The following is a 17,006-nucleotide window of genomic DNA, read 5'->3' on the forward strand; positions in this document are numbered from 1 at the left end:
TTATCATTTGCCACTTTTTTATGTGCATTACTACCATAACATCTATTTTTGAGAATTGATTCAGCCTGATACTTAATGTTTGCCACATTCTTATATGCATTAGTCACCTGACATCTGTGTAATGTTAAGTTTTGATCATTGCCAGATTGTAACGGGTGTTCTATGCCCGTGAGCGTTATTCCATCCTGCTTTTTTGCATTCACCTGATTGTCCTGTGGCTTCTGTCCCTCCATGATCATCATGCTGCCCAACTATTTAGCATTTGCCAGATTCTCATGTGCATTAGTGCAATAATGTCTAGTTTTGATAGTTTTTTGATTTGCCAGATGTGTGTTCCTACTGTACTCTCTAGTTTGCTTATTGTTCTACCCTCTTGTTTCTCGTTTGCCACATGTGCTTTTACTAGATTCTTTACAACCTTGATAATTTTTCCTACCATGCTAGCAAAAAGAAATCTGTTTTTGTTGTTTTGCCTGATCCTGGGGGAGGGGATCTGGGGGGAGTGAATCTACCGTCTGTCTGGGAGTTGATTTTGGTTCCAGCTGGTTATTTTTCTCGACTCAGCTCAGTCTGGCAAATGTGGAGTGCATAAGTGCATGTGTAATGGAGTGCGGCAGGGATGATGGTGAGGTGACACCAATGGCAGGAGGAACAGGAGGTGTGATAGGCGATTATTTGCAACAATTAAAAGTTATAGCTGACGAAATAGAAGCATGGTGGAGAAATCATGATATAATTAATATTCCTTATAATGTTTATCTTGTTCTTTTTATGTGTAATTTTTTTATGTTTCCATCTTGCTCCAGTGTTCCGACTCTGACTGTTGATTGGTCGACTTTGAGAATCTGAGCTAATATCTTCAGTCTGCCCTGTAATACATTTTTTAAAAAAGAGGATGTATTTGGTCCCACCAGGTTTTCTCGGGGGTCAGATGAAAAATTTTTGAGTAAGACTGCAAAAACCCCAAACAATTGGAGGCAATCACACGTCCTGATTGGCCGGTTTATCAGTGAGGTTCTGCAAAAGTGTGTTTGAGGATTAGACTTTGAGGAGCGGTGATTCAGGACAACACACAATGTGAATGATGTCTTTTCAGCTGCTCAGATTGGATTTCCTCTGATGGACTCACTCAGACGACACGATCAATAGTTCGTCCCTGCAGCATCGCCTCTGATGGGAGCATCACTCAGCTTTTCCACTCGCCTAGATTCTGATTATTTTCCAGCAAATACACAACAAAGCAGTGATTCTCCCCACAGTCATTTATATTGAGGTTGAGTGTAATAAATCGTAATAAAATTAGACAGGCTTGTCAAGATGATTCCAGCAATTTATTTGGATGAATGGAATACTGCACAAGATTGCATCAGCAGAGGTTTATGCATAGACCTTGTTTGTGAAAATATTATGTACACGTTTACTTTTTAAATGTGATAATCTCTTGCAAGGGGTCATGCATTCCATAATTCACATCTCTCTTACATATATTCTCCATCGCACATACAGATATTTCTCACGTTCACGTCTCTTTCACGTGTTTTTGCCATATTCCCTAATACATATATACTTTCCCTCTCTCGTACATATATTCTTATTCATATACATGCAGCATGTTAATCCTCGCATTCTACTTCTTATGTACGTACAGCGTATTGTCTTTCGCATGTATGTATGTATGTTTATATGTATATATTCCTTTCATTCACTTCATATCTTCTCCATCTTGTATTTTTTCTTCATTCAACATACATTCTTCCTCTCACATACATAAGACATATTATCCCTCTCACACACACATAATTCTCTCTTCCACATGCATATATGTATTCTTCCTCTTACTTACATGCAGCACATTATCTTTCCCACATACAGCTATTCTCCTCACTCACATACATGATATTATCCCGCTTGCATGCATATACTCTCCTTCTCACAAACATCTACCACTATAAGCAACAGGTTGGCCGTTGTCATGGCCCACAGCAGCCTGAACTCAGGGTTCTTGAAATGGAGCAATATCTCCACCTGGTGGACATTTACCATTAATGCAGGTACAACAGAATTTCACCAAGAGGTCTAGTATACCATTCTCTATTCTGCATTCATATATTCTCCTTCTCACATACATACAGGATATTATCCCACTCACATGCATTCATTTTCCCTCTTACTTACATGCAGCACATTCTCCTTCCCACATTCATGTAATCTCCTTCTCATACATCTACTAATATAAGCAACAGGTCAGTCATTGTCATGTCATCCACTAGACTGAACCCAAGGTTCTTGAAATGGAGCAATATCTCCACCTGGTGGACATTTACCATTAATGCAAGTAGAAAAGAATTTCGACAAGTACAATAGTGTCACATTTTCTGTCCTGCATCCATATATTCTCCCTCTCACATACATACAGTATGTATGTATGTATGTATGCATACATACCATCTCCAGCTTACATGCATGCAGCATCTTTCCACATACATATATTTCTATCTATTCTTCATCTTACATACACTCTCATTCACATTTATATTCTCCCTCTCACATTTTTCCTCATATGCATATATTCTTCCTCTTACATATACTACATAGAGCATAGGCGTCTCACATACAGTACATATTCTTACATGCAGTATATATCCTTCCTCTTGCATACAGTACATGTATTCTACCTCTTATGTACATATATTTTCCTCCACATTTGAATGCATTTCTCTCACATACACTACATACATTATATTCTTCTCACGTTCACACACATTAATAAATCTATTTTTATGAGATGCAGAATGAATTATGACTTGCACAGCCCCTTGCAGTCTTTAGGTTCATAAACAAATTCATATGGCATTCTGATAAATAAAGCATTCATCAGTGGAACATTTCTTTTAAAGTACTCACTCTCTCTTTTTTCTGTATTTGATATGTTCCATAAATGAACCTGTGGATAAAATATTACTTCAGCTTAAAGCAATATCTCCATTAAATGTTAATGACTGTGGATGGCACTGCACTGGACATACAAGACAAGACTGTAAACTGTCAACACTATGGCTGCATTAAAAACAAACAAGTAAAGAAAAAATATTCATTCCAAAAAAAAAAAAATTCCAAAATTATATTAGCAATCCACAGATGGGTGGTGGAATTTTTTTTTTTTTTTGCAGCAGATTCAGAGAAATATAGGAGAAGACAAACTGTTTGTTATTTCAAAAAAGAAGTTGAAGTGATAAATAATGAGGAAATTATGGGGAAAAGTGTAACCCATGCACAAATTTAGAGATTATCAAGTTGCAAACTACCAATATGAATACATTAACACAGCATGAAATATTTCCCAATTTTTTAATGGATGTAGCTCACTACAATGTAGAATATGAATTTTATGGCATAACGATTCAAAGACTGAAGCACTCCAGAAATCGAGTTACGTTGGGTTTACTCTCCGCTCCATGTTGGGCCCCAAACACATGTCCAGTAGGCATACCAGTTCCAAACAGAGTTCCGGGCCCTTTTTGTTTGGGAGGGTTGGGCCTGGGCCATCCAGGAGGACAGCAGTCCTGCGTCAGGTGAGGTTTTGAAAGAGCTGCAGTATCACTGGCTACATGTTCTTGTACATGGAGCGATCTCTGGGGAGCTGCGACTGGTTCACTGTCAGTTTGAGGTGGAAGTGGTAGACTGTGAGCGTGGTGATTATTATCAGGCCCAAAATGAGACCCAGGATGAGAGGGAGGGTTTCCTCCAGGCGCTCCCTCTGGTCGGTGATGCATTTATATGCTGTGTGAAAAGAAGGAACATGTAAACATTCAGCTTAATAAGAAATCAGTACCATTGCTGAAGAGTAGACTTTTGTATCATCTGCATACAACTGCACACTCAAGTTGGTAATAAAGGAGTAACATTGCGTGATTTGATGGTAAATGCATCAATTTGTGCACAAACACTGTTTGGTACACAATTAAAAAATGATTTCATGTCAAGATCAATTTTTTATATATATATTTTCATTATCAATTTAATTATGGTTGGAATGGATTCAGCATGTGAGAAAACATAGAAAACTGCACCTCAGCTTTGAAAATATTCCTAAATGGCAGGTGGCCATCTATCCTTAGCTTGGCATATCTAAATTTTTTATTATATATCAAACAGTTTAGTGGTTTTACCATAGATCCCATAATCACAGTGATATTTTACACATATCTGTTCCACTACTGTGAACTACAGCCAAAACCAATGTGGATTATGTGAAGGCTGACACCGATCCCAATATTGGGGAATATAACAAATTTATGAAACCAATATATCTGCCAATATATATATAAAAAATGGCAGTGATTATGAACATTTCATTATCAAACCCTTACGACAAAAAAATGTAATTGAGGCTTGATGTTTTACCGTTTAAACATGAAGTTTATTATAAATAAATATAACCAGCAACCCACCAACATATGTCACATTGCCTGTACTCTGATTGGCAATCAGCGTGTTGCATCGCTCGTCATTTGCATAAAATAAATTTCTCATCTATTATGGTTTGTAGCCCCACCTAATTGTCCACACTTATCTCTTCTTGATGTAAAACACCCACTCTGACTGAAAATGAAGGGCAACTAGTTGCTTCGCCTCAGTCTTTTGCAGCGAATGTGAGTAAGGGGTGATGGGGTCCCAGCCATGCTTGAAAGCATTGTAAAACAACGTTGTCAGAGCACCCTCTGCTGGACAAACTATGTAATGGCACCATTTAAAACAGACCAATGGTTTGTTTCTACATTGCCTGCTCTGCAAAATACAAGTTTTCATATCAGCAAAAATTTTGTCAATACTAACACCTGTTTGTGAAAGACTCATATCAGCCAACTGATATATCGGTCAGGTATGAAGTGCAACATGGGTGTTGGTGTGCATGCATTTTTGGGCAAACCAGTCTATGCCAATGATATGAATTTGATGCTGATGTTTCTTCTCTGTTGCACAAACATGAGATGATTTTTTTTTTTTTTACTCTTTGTTGTACTGGGCCAAGATGCATGCATGAGAACGGTACTAAAACTGCCGAAGTATCTATATGTGTCTGGCAGAGGAAGGTGCTAAAGGAAGGCGGTGAAGCGGACGACACTGTAGTTTCCCGCAGCTGAAATGATTCTTCCAAGGTGATTGTCTTCAAAGGACAGATGGGATCATTATGTCTATAAAAGCTGCACTGACTGTACTCGTAAAGTCCTAACGACCCCAAACCCCCGTTCTCTCTTTGTCTCCTCACACTGCAGCAAATAAACCCCTAGAGCGTTGGCGGGCACTGTTCTAGAAGAGGTGTGCTCCTCTTACGCTCGCTGAACATGAAGTCAGACGAGATGTCGAAAGGCTGGATCTGGATATTGGACATGGACATGGTGACGCCCTTCTGGTGGTCGCTCGAGATGAGGGTGAGGGTCTGCTGTGCCGTGCACATGTAGGAGCGCCCGGCAGGGGTTACCAAGGCCGAGAGGCGGTGCGTGCTGGCTGTGTGCTTCCCAGCTGAAGACAGAGTGTGTCGCAAAAACACAAAGAGAGAGAGAGTGAGCAGGGAACAAATAACCTCAATGAAATTTTCTTCTGAGTCTGGGCTTGTTGCAGGGGATAATCTTATCATCACATGCATGAGGGAGATTAGGAGCATGTGTTTCCGTTTCATGGTGATAGAATATTAAATTTAAAAAAAAAAAAAACTTTGCAGAGGATTCATGTTGAAGTCCAGCAACCAAAGATCAACCAAGACTATGGACAAGAAACGCGTGCATCTGATCAACTACCTCTGTCTATAACGGAACACTACTCAAACTGTGCAATGTTATGGGTTTGAATCTCAGCTTTGCCACTCAGATTTGAAGTCCAAGAGACAACATACAAAATTCCAAAAAGTAGATGTTAGCTATGTGTTTGTGTGTAGTTCACAGTAATACTGTGCCTTTTGAGGTTGTGGGTTCAAATCTCATTTTACAGTTTATCTGTGAGATTTCATAACAGAAAGTGAACATTGAAAAAGTGTGAAGACTTTGTAGTAATTATTATGTGTTTCCTTCGTGGAATACTTTGAAGTTAAAACCACCTACACATGTCTGCTAATGTGACTTAAACTGTTCCTGTTATGGTTCCCAATTTTGACATCTGACATACAAAACAACACCTCAAAAGCTATGTGTGTGTGTGAAGATTCAAGTACCTGTTGGTAAAAAGGGCATTGGTTTATGCATTGATTTGTCTCACACCTGTGAGTTGAGTTCCTGAATGTCTGATAGAATTTTGAAGTCAGTTCAAGAAAGTAGAAGCCTGAACAAACATTGTCTGTCTTCATATGGCTCAAATACCTGAAAGGCTGCATAGAGTTGTTTTTAACATCATGGGTTCAATTCTCAGCCTGATGTCTCCTGTTTATGTTCACCAACAAAAGAGAATACTCAAAAGTCCTGTGGTGGCTCGAGTGAAAGTTATGGCAGCACCAAATTTTAACGGCCAGCTTTTCAAGTAAAAAGATAAATGCTCCAGGAGAACATATGGATTCAATGTGGTCTGGTGGTATGTTGATGTGATAGACTTCAGCTTTGATGCCACAAAGCTATTGGCTCAAATCTTGTTGGCACACCAAAATTCTGAAGGCTAACTTATAGAGGGAAAAGATAGAAGTACCATGAGAGGAGACACTCAGCATGAAGTGTTTGTGGTGCTGTGGTAGGTTTTTTTGTTAGGAAACACTTTTAATATTATTAAGTCATGGGTTCAAATCTTACACATGCCATGAAATTTTCAAGTCCAGCTTACCAAATGAAAAGATTAAAATGCCACAAGAAGAAATAAAACACATTAAGGGCTGGTGGTGTAGTGGCATGTTGGAGTGTGACTTTGACATCATAATGCTGTTGGTTCAAATTCTGTGCCTCTTCTAAGGTTTTGAAGTCCAAACATAAAATGTTGTGGGGTCAGGGCTGTGTTTTTTGCACTAAGTTGGTCTGGTCTGAAGTGAGCTTGAGAGGGGTGGAGTCAGTCCTTGAGAAGACCTTAAGGTGTCCAGGCCTGTTGGTGCAGGGGTCTGATGCTGGATTACAACATGACTTCAGCACCATAAAGTTGTGTGTTCAAATCCTGGTGATAGTCCAAAATTTTGAAGCCTAATTTATGAAGGGGAAAGGATAAAAGTACCATGAGAGGATGTGCTAAATGTGAATGGTTTGTGGTCCTGGGGTAAGGAGTTGAGGAGACATCTTTGACATTATGAAGCCATGGGTTCAAATCTTGCACATACTGTGAAATTTTTAAGTCCATTTTACCAAGTCAAAAGATAAAAGCACCAGGAGAAGTGCTGGAGGTGTTCAGGCCAGTTGGTGCAGTGGTCTGGTGCTGTGATACAGCATCATGAGGTTATCATTTCAAATCCTGTTTATATGCCAAATTTTTAAAGTCTAGTTTATGAAGAGTAAAGGATAAAAGCACCATGAGAGGATGAGCCAAACATGAAGTGTTTGTGGCTCAGTGGTAAAGTCTTCTTAAGAAACAAATGTGATATTAGGAAGTCATGGGTTCAAGTTTTGCACATCCTTTGAAATTTTCAAGTCTAATTTACCAAGTGAAAATATAAAAGCACCAAGAGAAGAACTGAAGGTGTTTAGACCAGTTGGTGCAGTGGTCTGGTGCTGAGTTACAACATCATGAAGTTGTGAGTTCAAATCCTGTTGATATGCCAGATTTTTAAAGTCTAATTTATGAAGAGGAAAGAATAAAAGCACCAGCAGAAGATGGTAAAATATTAATTGTTGGTGGTTCAGTTGTAAAGTCTTCTGTTAAACTATAAATTTGACATTATGAAGTCATGGGTTCAAATCTTGCACATACTTTAAAATTTTAAAGTCCAATTTACCAAGTTAAAGGATAAAAGCACCAGGAGAAGTGATGAGATGTTAAGAGCTAGTGGTGCAGTAGTATGTTTGTAGGTTAGTGTGTAGTTTTGACATTATGAAGCCATGGGTTCAAATCTTGCACATACTGCAAAATTTTCAAGTCCATTTTGCCAAGTCAAACGATAAAAGCTCCAGGACAAGAACAAGGTGTTCAGGCCACTTGGTGCAGTGGTCTGGCGCTGTGTTACAGCATCATGAAGTTGTGAGTTCAAATCCTGTTGATATGTCAAATTTTTCAGGTGTAATTTGTGAAGAGGAAAGGAAAAAAGCACCATGAGAGGAGGTGCCAAATATTAAGCTTTGGTGGCTCAGTGGTAAAGTCTTCTGTTAGGCTACAAATTTGACATTATGAAGTCATGGGTTCAAATCTTGCACATACTTCAAAAATTTAAAGTCCAATTTACCAAGTTAAAGGTTAAAGTGCCAGAAAACGTGATGAAGTGCTAAGAGCTGGTGGTGTAGTTGTATGTTTGTGGGTTAGTGTGCAGCTTTGACATTATGATGCCATGGGTTCAAATCTTGCACATCCTGTGAATTTTTTAAGTCCATTTTACCAAGTCAAATGATAAAAGCTCCAGGAGAAGAACTGGAGGTGTTCAGGCCAGTTGGTGCAGTGTTGTGGTGCTGTGTTACAGCATCATGAAGCTGTGAGTTCAAATCCTGTTGATATATCAAATTTTTGAAGTCTAATTTATGAAGAGGAAAACATAAAAGCGCCAGGAGAGGATGAGCCAAACATTAAGTGTTTGTGGTCTTGTGGTAAGGACTTCTGTTAGGAGACATGTTTGACATTATGAAGTCATGGGTTCAAATCTTGCACATACTTCAAAATTTTCAAGTCTAATTTATCAAGATAAAAAAATAAAAGCACCAGGAGAAGAACTTGAGGTGTTCAGGCCAGTTGGTGCAGTGTTGTGATGCAGTGTTACTACATCATGAAGCTGTGAGTTCAAATCCTGCAGGTATGCTAAATTTTTGAAGTCTAATTTATGAAGAGGAAAGGATAAAAGCACCAGGAAACATTAAGTGTTTGTGGTCTTGTGTTAAGACACAAGTTTGAGATGATCAAATCATGGGTTCAAATCTTGCACATACTTCAAAATTTTCAAGCCTAATTTACCAAGTTAAAAGATAAAAGCGCCAGGAGAAGAACTTGAGGTGTTCAGGCCAGTTGGTGCAGTGGTCTGGTGCTGTGTTACAACATCATGAAGTTGTAAGTTCAAATCCTGCTCATATGCTAAATTTTTTAAGTGTAATTTATGAGGAGGAAAGGATAAAAGCATAAAAGTATATTAGATAAGCATCATATTAGCTTTATATGAAGGTATTTCCTATATAGGCAATATATTAGATTACATTAGTATAGAAGGGAAGCAAATAATAAAAATAGAATATTAAAAGCAGTTAAATAATTAATAAATGAATTCTATTTAAATAATTAATTAAATATTTAAACACATTTAAATTATTTTAATAATTAATTCAATTATTATTTAATTAATAATTGATTCCACCCCTTTATAGTTTCCTCTTAAAATTATAGCCAGTCACTTCACTCTGCAGCATAACCCCAACCTTCTACACGGCCCCTCCCGAGTCCCCCCGGGCAACTGATCCAGACACGAGTGGTACGGCGGGTCTTGAACCAGACACTGCATCACTGACGACTTACGGTCGCGAACACTGCCCTAACCGCAACACCACGAGCCCTTCACAGCCACAGAGCTTCTCCTGGCACTTTTATCTCTTCCCTTGGTAAGCTAGCCTTCAAAATTTTAAGCATGTGCAAGATTTGAACCCATGACTTCATAATGTCAAACACATCTCCTGACAGAAGACTTTACCACTGAGCTACCAACATTGCATGTTTGACACATCTTCTCCTGGCGCTTTTATCCTTTCCCCTTCATAAATTAGACTTCAAAAGTTCAGAGCATAAACAGAATTTGAACTCACACCTTCATGATGTTGTAACACAGCACCAGACCACTGCACCAACTGGCCTGAACACCTTCAGTGCTTCTCTTGGTGCTTTTATCATTTAACTTGGTAAAATGGACTTGAAAATTTCACAGTATGTGCAAGATTTGAACCCATGACTTCATAATGTCAAACATGCCCCCTAACAGAAGACTTAAACACTGAACCACAAACTCTTTGGATTTGGTGCATCCTCTCATGGTGTTTTTATCCTTTCCCCTTCATAAATTAAACTTCAAAATTTTGGAGTGTTACCAGGATTTGAACCCATAACTTCATGATGCTGGGACACAGCACCACACCACTACACTACACTAACAGGTCTGGACACCATGAACACTTCTCCTGGTGCTTTTATCTTTTCACTTGGTAAAATGGACTTGAAAATTACACAGTATGTGCAAGATTTGAACCCATGGCTTCATAATGTCAAACATGTCTCCTAACAGAAGACTTAACCACTAAACCACAAACTCTTTATATTTGGTACATCCTCTCATGGTGTTTTTATCCTTTCCCCTTCATAAATTAAACTTAAAAATTTTGGAGTGTCATCAGGATTTGAAGCCCTAACTTCATGATGCTGGAACACAGCACCACACCACTACACTAACAGGTCCAGACACCTCAAACACTTCTCCGGGTGCTTTTATCTTTTCACTTGGTAAGGGTGACTTGAATATTTCAAATGATCTGCCATATTTGAACCCATGACTTCAGAATGTTGAAAGTGTTTCCTACCAAGGAAACCTACCACTGCACCACTGACCCTTGACACTGAATTGATGCCCCTGTGGTGCTTTATCTTTTCACTTGATTATTTGGACTTCAAAACTTGTGTGCCGGCTTAACTTTCACTTCTAAGCCACATTAATGACGGCGCTGAAAACTGAACCTGCAACTGCTAAAGCTCATAGGCCTTTTTAACACTGTCATCTTAAACCATGTCATATGTAGACAGACGTCAGCAAATTTTACTTCAGGCTTTTATGTTTTCACTTTGGATATGTGACTTTAAAATTTGTAGTCAGCCTGAGATTTGAACTAATAACAGCAAAAAAATCAGAAAACTTTGGAGAAACACCAACACCTTACACCACATAAGTGGAGTAATACAGATTGGGATGTCGAAAGTGAGGGTTATGCTCCTGAGTGGTGTGGCCAGCTGATATTTTAAAAGAAACTATTAAGTGAACTAGTCAAAATTGTTTTTTATTTATTTATTTATTTATTTAGCTGAAACAGTTAATTAAATCTTTCTTATTTACTGCCGCCACCAGGTCTATAACAGTTAAAGGCATTGTCTTCTGTTGGGCTTTTGAGTTTTCTCTTTTGTTGGTGAACATTAAACAGGAGAGATCAGGATGAGAATTGAACCCATGATGTCAAAACAACTCCATGCAGGCTTTCAGGTATCTGAGCCACATGAAGACAGACATCAGCTTTTGTTCAGACTTCCACTTTCTTGAACTGACTTTAAAATTCTACCAGACATTTGGGAACTCAAGTCACTGGTGTTCTAACACTCTGAGACAAATCAATGTACAAACCAATGCCCTTTTCCAACAGGTACTTGAATTTTCACACTACTTCCAAAATTAAAATGTGTTCACTTTTGGAATTCTTACCTCAATTAAATAAAACAAGTTGACAGTTGGAACACATGGGAAATGAACTCATCACCTGTTAAAACTGTTACCAGCATGAACCACTACAAGAGACAAGGAGCCAATTCTTTTTTTTTCCCCCCATTTGAGTTTGCATTTGGTTTATTTGCCAAAAACAATTGTCACAGCTGAGAACCAACCCAATAGCACCAAAAATTTCAAAAAGTCAGTTCATAACCTCAGCAACAGGCTTCCAAGTTTTTCTTTTATTTGATGTCAATATTAACAGAAGTGTCAATGTTTGAACTTACTATAGAACACCTAACAAGTCACCAAACAGATTAAACCACAAAACCAACTACTTTGGTGTGGCCTTTTGAGTTTTCATTTCAGGTGTTTGGCTTAGATTAATTCATGCTGTTGGATAATAAGTCAACAGTTCTTTTCAAACTTGTTCCAACATAAAATATTTTTTGCCATTAACTTAATGGCAGTCTGGGAAACATAATGTCAAAACCTGAACAGGCAACTTGCACACAGCTCCAGCATCCTATGTCAACCACTTGGGTGTTTCTAAGAACAGAACCCGTAAGCTCAAATAGACCACCTTTGAAAAGCAAACACATGTCACATCGATATCTGGGATTCAAGCCCATGACTTTAAACTCTCTCAGCACTCTTCTAAAACCCGTAAAGCTTTTTGTTTATCCTTTAAAATTTTCACTTTCAAACTGCAGCGACTGGCATCAGCTCTGATATTGTACCAGTATGAGAGTCATGATACATTATGATTGACAGGCGCCTCAACCAATGACTTGCAAATTGCCTGTTACTGGGTGTTGGTGGGACATATAAGTCTCCTCCCAAAAGAGGGACAGTAGACACTTCTGGAATGTCTACATGGAAGACAGTTCTCAGGCTGCAGGTTTTGTTTTACTGCAAAAGTAGTGAATGCATGAGGGGAATCAACCCCATAGCACCCACACAATCCAAGAAGTCTTCTAACACAGTGAACAACAAACACATAGCAATTGAGTTTTTCTTAAGACTTCTGAGGTTTTTTGTTGCTGTTCACAAAAAAATTCAGCACAAGGCCTGAGGAGCGAACCCATAACGTCTCAAGCTACGGGCATTCATCAGTAATTTTGAACCACCTCAGTGAGTTCTTCACCTTTGGTTTTTGTGTTTTTAGTTTGTCAATCTGAATAAGCACACTAGCACAAGAATAACATTCCTAAAACAAAAATTTGCACAGTCTGGGATTTGAACCCATAACATCAAAATCTGAAAACAATTGTCTACTGATTTCATTGCATGAGCTACATTACCAGACATGTGAAAGAATGTTGCTCTTGGACCTTTGTGTTTACATTTCAAACACCAGTGGACAGAAGTGAGATTTAAACTCATAACATCAACACTTGGCAGCAAATCTCTACTAAATCCAACCTTTGAAGTGCCTGAGCCACATGGGTGGCAACACAAAGCCAGCCCGACTCTTAGACATTTATGTTTTCATTTTATTACTGTAGAATGAATGTGATTCGAACCCATAACATCAAAGCACCAAAACACCTGAAAGCAGCTTTCTACCAAGTCCAACCTTTAACCTGTCTGAGCCACAAAGGATCAATGCACTTCTGTTCTTGGACCTTTATGTTTTAACTTTATGTTTAATTTTAATGGTTAAACTGCTTCCATAATATTATGACTTGTAAACATTCTTTTAAAGAACAAAGTTGACCCACATGGACAAAAAATAAAGTTTTTGGTTTTTTTCCAGTTTTCACCTTGTTTTGTGGACATCAAAAGGTGATAAGGATGGAACCAACATTCCTGACAAGCCACACAAAACACCACCTCCCAGACTGCACCACAGAGACATATAAAGCCTGACCTCACTTTTTTATTATTATTATTTTCACTTTTCTTGGTGAATTTCAAAATAAAGCTTCACTGAGGTTTGACCAACCTGAACTTTTAATCTGACTGAACCACTGGGACATAAAGAGAATCACACCTCTGATTCTCAGACTTTTTGAACTTTGAAATTAATTTAACTTAGATTTTGAGTCCCTTTCCCCATCTCTCTGAAGGAATTTTTATATCTAATTTACACAAATAATTACAAATAACATTTTAAAAATAAATAATAGTTATACTAATGTTTGAACTGTATTTTTAGGGATCAGAGTTAAAAATTAAAAGCACAGTTTATGTTTCTGAAATGGACATTTAAGCACCAGCAAATACACAAAGACATAAGGTTTACCAAAAGCCAGCTCTGTGAAAAAACTATACTCAGCAATTTTTGGAAATTTGTTGATGTTACAGTGGTCACCTGTGCGAACCTTTATTATTATTATTATTATTATTATTATTATTATTATTATTATTATTATTATTATTATATTCTGTTATTTTATTTTATTTATTGATTGATTTTTATTTTATTTTATTTTATTTTAGTGAAATAACCAAAATGGTGGGTAACATTTTCACTCATGAACTGAACTAAAAAATAATAAGAATAATAATTAAAAAAAATAATAAATAAAAAAAATAGAAGTGAAATAACCGTGTTGCTCCTTATTTAAATATTCTTAAAGCAACATCAAAATGTCTGGAAACAAGACATAAAATAATCAAACAGGTCAATGTTAATGATACGGTTTAAAAAAACTTCTATATATATATATATATATATATATATATATATATATATATATATATATATATATATATATATATATACACAAACTTTATTACAATGATAATATAGGAATTGGGTTTAAAAGATCTTTTTTTCTTTACCACCCCCCCTCCTGCACGGGGGGTGGGGGGAGGAGGCAACAAGCTGCACGCGCTCTGAACGTTCCCCTGCATGTGGGCGGGAGTCATGACGCATAAATGATACGTTTAATGCCCGCTGAAAGCAGGAATGAGGTGCACGTTTTCCTATGAGTGTGCGGTGTGCGCGCGGGGACACTCACGGTTGTACGCGTTGATGAAATGCGACGTCTCCGAGGTGTCGTAGACGAGCTGCACCTTGCTGATTTTCCACACCTCCGCACCCTTGTCACGGAATTCCTGCAACACGCAGACATACACTTCGCCTTAAGAGGCTTTAAACTACTCTTCACCATTAATCTTTTCAAAATTAAGGATGATCAGTTCTCACACACACATCTTCAACCGCTTATCCAAGATCGGGTCGCGGTCTGGAGCCTATCCCAGCAGTTATAGGCGTGAGGCAGGGTTCACCCTGGACAGAACGCCAGTCTGTCGCGAGGCCACATATAAACACATTCACACCTAAGGACAATTAAAAAGTTTCCATTTCACCAATCTTGCATGTCTTTGGATGTGGGAGGAAGTCGGAGCACCCGGAGGGAACCCACGCAAACTCCATACAGAAAGGCACACACGTGGAAATGGATCTGTGACGCAGCAGTGCTAACCCCGTGCTGCCATGATCAATTAAAGTCTTTCCAAAATATTTAAATTATTCAAATGTGTCAATTCATGTGTTCCATTACGAATGGGAAAAGATTACAATTTCACCAAAATTAGCATTCGGATTGTTTTTGTTTTTGGTCAAATTGTTATTTAAATTCAGGCTGTAATATGTTGAGATGTCACTATCAGTCGTAATTATTTTGTGAAGATGTGGAGTCTTTTCTCGCCCACCTTGGAGAAGTGGAAGCGGAGCGTGTAGGCGTTGTTCTTCCAGCTTATGTGGATCTCTGACTCGGTCTTCCCACATTTCCCCTCGATTTCTGCGCCGCGGGGCAAAGTGAAGGACACCTGCTCTGTGATCAGCTGCACAACAGACGCACAGGAAGAAAAATATATAACAAAATGATCTTTGTTAATGTTTGGAGCTTGAAAAACCACGATCTTTACGCACCAAATGTTTTGTGAGACTTAAATCGCATTACGCACGACCAAACATACTAAAAACCAAGTTTCCAAATATTCCAACTCAATCAGAGCAGCTCCTTCTTCTTGACAAGTGACTGCTAAACTAACTAGTATATTTTTTATGTCGAGACGAGCTTTACGCACGGCGGATCAAACCCTTTAAAGCTAAACTGGAGCATTTTACGCACAAATTACGCGGCTCAAACCATCAGCGCATGTCGTGTATGATCCATCGACACTGAATTCAGAGTGTTGGAGAGCCTTACATCTATTCCGTTGAGCGCAAGCACGTCGTATGGCACGAGGAATTTAACAGCGAACTCCACCATGAGGCAGGTGGTGCCGTTCTCCCGGACCGCGAAGATGGCTTTGTCTGGGTTGTTGGAGAGACCGGAGAGGTTCTCCCCTTCCTCCTCCGCCTGCACCGCGGGCAGCGCCAGCACACCTGAGAACACAACAAAATGGAACAGAACAGGTCCGCAACGCAAAGTTTAAAGTTGGAGGTGGTCGGAGATGAGGCGGACTCACACTGGACATGCACAGTCAGCAAACGCGGCGGGATGAATGGCTGTTAGGAGGTTTTCACCACCTCCGTTTGCCCACGGCAAAGTCAAAATCAGGTGGAAAAAGCCCTCGAGAATGAAATCTGCAGTATCGGGGGAGCAGCGCGCACAGCTGGCTGCAACCCAAACAATTGCCCCGTTTTTGTAATGACACGGCTGACTCAAACCTTCATATTTTACCATAACTTTCATCGTATATCCACAAAATTTTGACGTCTCGTCTTGGGCACACTCATGCAAGGAGTGCACGCACCACACACACACATGCACTGCAGCGTGAAGTCACGACACGTGTGCACAAACACTTTCCTTACCAAGCGTACTCAGCAGCAGCAGGAGTGTGGAGCTCTCCGAGGTGCTGAATCCGAGGGGTCCCATCGTTAAGTGCGCGGAAGCCGCGAGAAGAAGCGCTGAGAAATAAGGTGGGAGAGAGAAAGAGGGGGAATAAAGGAGAAAGAGAGGGAGAGAGAGAGAAAGAGAGACGCGCCGCTGCGCTCAGATCACCATCGCAAAGGAAGGAAAGCTTTATCAACCGGGAGTTCCAGCCGCGTCGGCGGAGTTCAGAGCGACTCTGTGCGCAAGTTTGACAGCGGCGACAGCGAGCCGCGTCCACACATGATCGGGAATATGGAGGACTGCCCCACGTCCAAGGAGTGGGCAGTGGGTGGTGGGACAAGTCAAATTTCCCCTTTTAAAAAAAGATCTCATGCATCGTGTCCGCCCTTGTTGGAGGTTTGAGCTGAAATGTTGCGCGTCTGGAGAGAAACGCCGCAAACGCCTCCTCCCACTCCGCTCCTCCACGGCCGCAGCGACATGGAAGAAGTGTTGCAATCAAGCACACAGAGACTTAAAAATGAAAATTACTCGTGCATGCATACATACTTTTTTCTCAAATCGTTGCCAACGATGGTTTTGCAAAAACGAATCCTTCTTTCAAGACCGGTGTTGTTTACCAGAGTAGAAATTTAAAGGGGTCATGATGTGTAAAGTCAGCT

Source organism: Thalassophryne amazonica, chromosome 21, assembly GCF_902500255.1.
Source record: "Thalassophryne amazonica chromosome 21, fThaAma1.1, whole genome shotgun sequence".
In the NCBI taxonomy this organism is placed as follows: domain Eukaryota; kingdom Metazoa; phylum Chordata; class Actinopteri; order Batrachoidiformes; family Batrachoididae; genus Thalassophryne; species Thalassophryne amazonica.